At 41.4% G+C, this 9,066-nt stretch overlaps 1 long non-coding RNA gene across 2 annotated transcripts; it reads left to right on the top strand.

The window, feature by feature from the left end:
- Window positions 1-301: 301 nt before the first annotated feature.
- Window positions 302-8,398, top strand: LOC147003872 (uncharacterized). 2 transcript variants are annotated; one of them, XR_015047504.1, is made up of 5 exons: window positions 302-634; window positions 3,348-3,394; window positions 3,882-4,000; window positions 6,817-6,897; window positions 7,966-8,398. It is a non-coding gene; the product is annotated as an uncharacterized LOC147003872 (long non-coding RNA). The 2 variants fall into 2 exon arrangements; XR_015047505.1 differs by lacking the exons at window positions 3,348-3,394; window positions 3,882-4,000.
- Window positions 8,399-9,066: the final 668 nt, after the last annotated feature.

The raw sequence follows: 9,066 nt of genomic DNA, 5'->3' as shown, positions 1-9,066 counted from the left end.
ACGGGGGACGCCTGAGGAATGGCAGTGGTTTAACTAAGAAAGTGGAAATGACATGAAACGTAGGCCATTAACAAACTAAAAGGCTCACCAGGAACGAATAATAAGGGTAATCATCCTAAATTTTAGAAAGCGTTTTTATTTCAATTGCCTGGTTTCACTTCCGGGTGTCAAAGCCTCCTCAGCCCAAAGGACAGAGAAGGCTGGCAGATGCTTTGCGTGGTTGGTGAAGATGAAAGCCACGCCCATCTTTTTCCAGCCAACCTGTCCTTCTGTGAGTTGCAGCACAGAGCAGGGATCTGAAGGTTACAGGGTTGCCTGCCTGCTCACTCGCTGAGCAGAGTCAAACATGATATGAACCTTTCATTATATTATTTCCTGCGTGTCTCTCAGCAAACGTGGACGCGCCTCTCCAGACTGAGGAGCAAAAAAAAAAGAAGAAAAAAAAAAATCTCCTCCCAGAAGAGACGACAGGAGAATGTTACCTGAAATGTTGAAAAACGATAAATTCCTTGGCGTTCCTCTCAACATTCTGCCCCGCGATGATGAAGTTTTCATGTTTTGGCAGCTGTTGTAATTTTGCTTTCACAGACGCAAGACAAATTTTTCCCATATAAGTGACTTTTCCCATTCAGCGGTAAGTTTCAGAAAAATTCTGCTATTGTGATTTTTAGATGGCATGTGTTTCAGGAGCTCTATAAAACACACACACCTAAAAAGGTTTACAGTTGAATTCTTTTCATTTTAGTCAGCTGTAGACAAGTTTTAGTCTACATTTTTAAATAATTGACTCCATTATATTTCATAAAATATAGGTTAGCTCTGAAGGCAATAGTTAGCACTTACATAAAGAGCTTTTTTTAATCTCCAGAAAGCTTGTAAATCTAAAATAATTTTTACATCCCTGTGAGGCGAGTCAGAAACTCTTGAATTCCCAGTTTTAAGAAAAAGAGACTGAGGAAGGAAACTGGGGTTGAGCTGGAAATACCAAAGATGGAGGCCCTAAAGAAACCACTGTTCTTCATTTGCCTGGGCAGAGGCGCTTCCATCTTCCCGCACAGTTCCCTGTGTACATGAGAGGAAACATCTAGCCCTGTAATAACTGCAGAGGTTAGGAGCTGTAATTAAAACTACATAAAATTAATTGATGGACTTAGAAAGATTTATGCACCTTGAAATAAAAGTACTTTCAAGTACTTTAGATTTATATCTCTGACTTGTCAATTTGGTGCGTGGGTGTGTCCGTTTTTTTTTAAATGAGGTGAGGATGTAATTATTCAAGTGCAGAGATGCTTCAGGTTGCTCTGAACACGTTCGTTCGTGGCTTACACCCAGCAGGATACAAGTGGCCCCCTTGGACCACTCCATCCTCAGGCTCTGCCCTGAGTCCTGATCACGGTTTTAAAAATGACTGGTTTATCTGTAAAGAACCTCGACGGTTCTGCAGAGCCCGTACCATTAGGGATTTACTAATTGCCCTGCCAGTTTCCAATACAAGAAAGGGTTACATCTTTGTCTGTGATTGTCCTTGTTTTTAGGGATTCATCCAGCACTCAAATAAGATTGCACTCCCAAAAATAAGAAAAGATGTGGATGCAGGGCAGATGAGGAAAGTCGCACACGACCTCCTTGGGAAGCCTTGAAAACAGCAAAATAGGGGAGGGCTCAGATACTGAGCCATACTGAGCCAGGGCAAGCTAATCAACCATCTAAGCAGATAGCATTCCCTAGCTATCCTCTGCCTTGGATTCCATTGTTTCTAATGAGCACCCTTACTCAGTTTTCTAGTCAGGATGAGGGAGAGCTTGGAATTTTAAATGTTTTCTGTATCATGGTCTCTTCAGAAAACTCCCAACATCACTACCTGAAACGATGAATCTCTTATGCTACCGCAGCTTCCAAATTTCTAAAAAGGATACTTAAAACCGTTTAGCTCTTTCAAAAAATACTCTTTATCCTCTATCTTTCTTATCATGAAATCAAACTCACATGTGTGTAAATGCGCCTACTCGGATCATTTCAAGATCTATATATTATCATGTTAAATGTATGTGATTAGTAATGATGTAGAAATTTAAAAAAAGAAAAATCCTTACCCCCTCCCCCCAATTAAGCAACACACTTTGCAGATGGAACCAGGTGGCTCCGATGTGTCTGGTATTTCCGGTGAGGCAGCGCTGGGATTGCGAGTACAGGAGCAATCATGCCTTACTAAAAGAGGGAGCTATCTTCACAGCTCCATCTGCATAATTGATCCCTTATGAAGCGAGCCCGGTAGCCCAGGAGCACTCTGGGGATCCCTTGTTTGTCTCAGCATGTTCAATGTCTGGGAGGCATTACCCATCAAGTCCTGTTCATTCAGCATCCTTCCTTGTGGCTTTTTCTGGGAGCCCCAGGAATCTTCTTCCACTAATGATAAAATAATCAGAAGCATAAAAATGTTTCTTTTGGACAAATTTGACATGTTATAATGGTTGAGTGTTGATGACTCAGAGTCTCCCCGCGCCGCCCCCCTCCATCGCCACCGCTTTATTTAGAGACAGCAGGCAGTGGAAGGAAGCAGACAGCTGCAGAAGTTTCCTACCAAGATGAAAGTCGAGAAATTCTTCCTAAACACGGCTTGGTTATCAATGATGAAACGGGTCTGGATTCTTGGGGCTGTGGCTCACAGAAACACTATTGTCCCCGTGCCTCGACTGAATATTTTAAGGTCACGTTGCAATTCAAAGGCAAGCAGGTGGAAGTCTCAAAAATGAGATGGGGTTTGATTTAAGCTGACTATGTTATTGAGAAAACGCCACAGTGGTGGTTGGTTTTCATTTTCTGTTTAGCTATTTGTGGTAAATACATAGAACCCGGAATCTTGTCTGGCAGTAGGACCAATCAGACACACTTGTGGGTCAAAAACCACTCTTTAGAAGCTTCTAAAAATTGAGTGTGTGTGTGGCGAGGGGGGAGGGTGGGGGGGGTAGGTACATGCTTTGGTAAAGTTCTACCAGAGAGGCAAAGGTAGAAATGCCTACCAGTAAACAAAGCAATTAAGGTATTTAAAAGATAATTGTGACACATTCATTCACTGTAAGGGAAGAAACTTTGATGTCCACAAAATTAAGGGACTCATCTGAAGCCTGAGAAAATTACATTCAATGTATGAAGAAAATCCAACCAAGCATGTGAGGAAGGCGCCCAAGGGGCATTGCTCTCTGTTCCTAGATGCCCACCTCTGAGAACAGTAGTTGGTTATTGAGGAGTGGAAAACCCTGGGGCTGAGTGGCAGGCACAAAGGCCAGATAATGAAGGACATTATCTGAAAGCCAGAAGGTTTAAAATGTTTACATTTCCCCCTGAAGGATATGAAATATCACCAAGAAGAAGAAGAAAAACAAATAAACCAAAGGTAAGACCCCACTTGCCATACGGAAATGCTTCTTAAACAGGGCAGCTTTCTCAAGGATAGGTTTACAGCAAAGAACAGTCAGGGAGCCACTTCTAGCTCAAGGGACGATGTCATTTAACAGGGAGAGGAGAAACAGAATCCAGATAGGTGATGGCTCACGGTGAATCTGTTAAGCTTGTGAAAATTCTTGGAATATTTGCGCAAAGATGCAAAAGGAGTGGGTCAAAGAAAATAGTCATCGTATGGATTGAGAACCTATTAGCCCATGGATATAGGAAGATCTAAATGACTTGGGCCTATAGATGTGAGAAACATGGGCAGATTTCATTCACAGGGTAGAAAGGATCAGGTTGAATTAAACTCTGGGCTACAGCACAGTGACAGCACATAATGGAATGCTCCTTTTGAAGAGCCGCAGAACACATAAGCAAATGAAAGCTGGGGTGACCAATTTGATAACTGGCTTGGTTGTGGTGACCTTTAACAGGTAGCCCAGGAGACTGGCTGAACTGCTGAAGGACTGACCTTAGAAGCCTAAGGACTGGGGATCAGAACTCATGTCAAACACAACAACAACAACAACAACAACAACAACAACAAAGCTGGGTATAGTGGCGCATGCTTGAAACTCTGGTGCTGCAGAAACTGAGACAGGTGGATCGCTGGGGCTTGAGCTACCCAGCCAGCGTAGCCAAGTTGCCAAGCTGTAAGCCAAGTAAAAGAGCCTGTCCCATGAAACGAGGAGACAAGAGCCTGAAGAATAACATGTCATGCTGATCTCTGACCACCACATGTATGCACATATACATGTACAAAACACATACATCTTCCATGCTATAAATATATGAACACTTGTGATCATCAACTGTATCTCATTTTTAAAAAATACTTAAAATGAGCTGAGAAGAGGGCTCAGTGGGTAAAGTACTTACTACACAAGGAAGAGGACCAGAGTTTTCAAGTCCCAGCACAGCCTGTAATCCCAATCTATAGAAGGCAGCTACAGGGTATCCTAAAAGCAAGCAGGCTAGTTAAGCTAGCTGAATTTGCAAGCTATAGGATCAAATGAGAGACCCCCGCCTCAATATATAAAAGGAAGAGTGATCAAAGAGGGAGAAAATGTCAACCTCTGGTCTTCATATACACTCACACACTTGTAACCATGCGCAAGTGAACACACTCATATATACATACAAAACCCACATATATGCATGCTACAGGCACACAGGCATGCACAACACTTAAAGGTGTTCCTGACAATAGCATGTCCTAAATTAATGTTTGATCCTAGGTATTATCTTAATCATATTCTTTGATGAAGCTCCCTTATAATTACATATTCAGCTGTTCTATCAAAGGACGCCCTCCATGAAGCCAGATAGTATATTTGTTTCACTCTATTGGCAAAATTGTTTTATTTTGGTATAGTTTTAATTTCCAGATAACCACAAAGATATCCCAGATAACTATTGTAACTTTTCTCATTTCCCTTCTGTATAAAATTAACTCAGTTTCAGAACTAAGAAATCAACACTGATAAAGAGTGTTGGGTTTTGCTGTCTTTAAGGCTTCTTGTTTTGATTTGATTTTTGTTAGAGCATCATCGCACAGTCCAGGTTTGCATAACCCAATCTGACCTTCATCTCTTGATTGATCTACCTGTCCCGGCTTCTAGAATGCTGGGATTACAGAGGAGGTGAGACCTAGTGAACAATGTTATTAACTGAGCCAGAAGCCTTATTTAACTATAGTTTTCCTTCAATGTGGGAAATTCCTGCCACCTAACCAAGGTTGCATTTTCTGGAAGTTTAATTACTCAAAGTTAACAACAGTCCAAAAACATTATATAGAAAGTTCCAGAAATAGGTAATTCATGAGTATCATAGCATGTGCCTTTCTGAGTCATGTGATGAAGTCTTGTACCATCCTGCTCCATCCTGCCCAAGGCTTGACCCATCCCCCTCTCACTAGTAGCTGCGGGTGCTACTCACTCGTTGGCCACTGAGTTATCCCTTCAGTTATCAGATCTGCTGCCATGGTATCATGACGTTTATTTAAAAAGAAATCTTCATTCCACCTACTGATGTTCCCAAAGCACAAAGGTACATAGGGATGCTGGTGATTCACATCTTTTGAGAAGCTCAAATGCACTTATTTTATGTGGAAAAGTGAGAGTCTGATTATATATCTTGAAGAAGAAACCACATTCATGAAGGCTTTCTTCCAGCAAGTTGTTACAATTGTCCTTTTTTTATTGCACGTGTATATGTGTATAGTATACATTCATGAGCATATGCTTGTTTGCATGTACGGGGGAACACATATGTGTACTGTTCCACATATGGATGAGTACATGTGGAAACCATAGGGTAAAGTCAGGTGCCTTCCTGGACTGAGGCCCACCTTATTTCCTACAGCAGGGTCTCTCCCTGACCCCAGAGCCTGCTGACTCAGCTAGCCGAGCTAGTCTAGCATTGCCTCGGGAATGCAGTCTCCCATCTCCCAAGTGTGGGAGAGCTGGCAGGCAGCCAACCCCACCTCGTCTTTATGTGGGTGCTAGGGATTCAAACTCTGGCTTTCATGCTTACACACTTTATCTACAGAGCCACCACCCCAGTCCCATGTTAGCGTTGCTCTGTGGCTAGCTGGAATCCTAATCTTTTATAGTGCCTTCATTATGAATGGAACTTTTGTCATGTGTGTGTGTGTGGCTAGGGAAGAATGCAATATGCACAAGTTCAACTCTATCCAGTTTCAAGCGTCACTTGGAACACATCCCCATGAATAAGATGGGGAAACTTGACTGTCCTTTGTCTGGCCATGAGTTCAAACCTGGATCATAGATTATATTTGATGAATGTGAGTCTTTGGGCTTTCATCTCTGTTGGTTCCTTGGTTTTTCCCTCATGCGTCACAACTCTGACACCCTCAAGGGAACTTCTTAGCATCTCTGTAATGGGATGCAGCTGGGAATCCCCCATAAGTTGATTGTGACTACACCTTAGGCAAGAATAACATAGAAGTGGGCTGGAAAGAAAAAGGTGCTTGCTGCCAAGCATAAAGACCTTGAGTTGAACCCTTAAGCATCACACACTGGAAAGTGAGAATGAACTCCCACAAGTTGCCAGTGGGCAACTTCCACATGTGCATTGTGGCATGCGTGTGCATCATCAGTTGATGCTCATCAGAATTATAATCATTCTGTGATATGTCTGATGTTTTTGTGTCCTGCTGTTGGCTGTGCTCAGTTGGATGCAGGAGCTTGGGTGATTTTCTAGGTGCCTCCAGAGCAGAACAGCTCATCTATATTGGGTCACCATTGGGCTCATTATGCTCTGCATAATCCCTGACATATAATAAATGAATAAAAAATGAAGATTATTAAGGGAGTGCTAACTTGATTCGTTTCTCTCCTCTCACAGTTGCAGCAGGGCAGTCTACTCTCTGCTGTGGGTGGCTGTGGCTTCTGAAACTCTCCAATTCTGTCCTCGTATGACACTGAGGTAAGATAATGAACGTACAGGCTTCTGCTGCTTGGTGAAGCTGAAGCCACTGTTCTTCTGTGGAGGAGACAAGCTGCATCCCCGTGTTTCTGGAATTCAGATCACGAAAATACTAAAGACCAAATTTTCCTTTCTTTCTCTGAAATATCTTCTTTCCACGGGAGTAAAGGCAGAATCCACATATCTGGAATTCTTCAAGGATTAAAAAAAAAAGTTTACAGGCAGAACTCCTATAGACTTGCCAGTCTCCTGTAAATACTTCAAGCCTTAGAAATATCCATGATAAATATTGTCCATTTCCCTATTTCCATAGTTAAGGGGAAAAAATATCTAAAGTGTTCTTGCCCCCAATCTTAATTTACTTGGTAATTAATCTGAAGTGAAAGCTAATTTCTTTGCTTACTTTGACAAATATTTTAGAACAAAGGGGTTACTTTAATTTTTTAACTGACTGGCTAATCTATTTTTGATGACACTAATCTTTTTTGGCTGGAGGCAGTGGCTGAGTCGCCTCCACATCACCGTTGTTCAACCTAGACTCCCTGGAGCCAGGGGTTCAAGTCCCAGTCAGGTCACCCGGAGGAAGGCTGATAAATTGAGTGTCTCATGATACAGCCCTGACAGCAAGACGATCTTTCAGTAGAACCCTTGAAAGCTTAAGGTTTGTTTTTTTTTTCTGGACATTAATGATCCCCAAATAAAAGAAGGCACAGCATTGAAAGCCCATTTCTCATGAGCCCTCTACACAAGGGTATGGGAGAGACTGTTTACGACAGAGTGGGGGATGTTAAACACGTTGGAAAAGAGACTATTTTGAAGATCTCAAACAGGTGTAATGGGAGGGAAATCTGCTGGAAGTCGTAGCTGTACACTCAGAACCAACCTTCCAACCAGCTGCAGTGAAATCCCAAGCCTTTAGATATTAAAAATTCCTTCTGAAGCAGATATCAGAATATGCTCAGAAAGTAGAATGAAAGAAATACACTGTGGAAGCTTAGCCCCAGTAGAAATAGTAAAAGTGAACCATTGTAAACTGGCTTCTTCATCCTCTCTCTACTCTTCTGTCAGTCAGGCGAGGATGCTAAGCTGGCGAATGACTGAGAAGGTGAGAACATCACTGTGGTACCCAGTGTCCCAGCTTGTGATACAGTAAGTGTGGAATTACAATGTTCTGGAGATCTGGAGTAAGAAAATGAACAAGTCAGTTTCACCATTTCACCCACCAAAGTTGTATGATTTATATAGGTCTTTATTTAACTCTACTAAGCACCCTCATATGCTTCTAAATATTAGCTGTGTCATATAATAATGTGTCTGTATATATCCACATGTGTGTATTCCACATTTGCATGCAAATTATTTATTTAATATTCTTTAGTGTATTTTATTACTGGAAGAAATAATTTATAACCAGAAGTCTAATATACTTGTTATATTTACAGGACATGGAAAAATGGTTACTTAATTATTAAATGAATTTAGCTATTCTCCCCGGGGGTTCAACTCATTCATTTATTTTTCATTCAACAAATGTTAATAAATGCTTATTATGTTCAAAGTAGCAGCATCCTGTGCACTTTATTTCTGTTCAAATTGTGTTTTGTGTGTGTGTATGTGCACAAATGTATGTAAGCGTGGCTGTTCATTTGTGTCTGTGTGTATGTTCTTCACACATGCGTATAAGCATGACTGTTCACTTGAGGCTGCGTGTATTCAGTGTGTATGTGCACACAGGCATGTAAGATTGACTGTTCACTAAGAAAACAGGTAAACCTTCTGTGAATTACTTGAGAGGAACAGCAAAAGCTATTGGCAGATAAAAGAGCTACTATGACCATGATAAACAAATAAGAGTTCAGTCTTCCGATGATATCTAAACAAAATCACTGATCATGAAGCTATGGAAAAAATTGCCATGTGTGGTCTCTCTGAATTGTGTTGCTCTGGAGCCTGTCGAAATGAAGTAAGCTGCATTGGAAATGGAACCGTGTTTACTAAAGGCACTGGGGAGAATTTCCTAGCTGCTTTGTGAAAGACTAAAACATTGCCTTCTCTACGCAAAGGCTAGATTCTTACAATTTAAGAGCTGAGAAGAACTATAAAGATTATCTAATTCATTGCCTCTTAATCTTTTAAGGGGTCATGTACCCTTTTAGAATCCAATTAAAA

Source organism: Mus caroli, unplaced genomic scaffold, assembly GCF_978045245.1.
Source record: "Mus caroli unplaced genomic scaffold, Mus_caroli_1 scaffold_7, whole genome shotgun sequence".
NCBI classification, from domain to species: Eukaryota; Metazoa; Chordata; class Mammalia; order Rodentia; family Muridae; genus Mus; species Mus caroli.
Note: the sequence above shows the minus strand (reverse complement) of the source record. Positions and strands in the feature narration are given on the sequence as shown.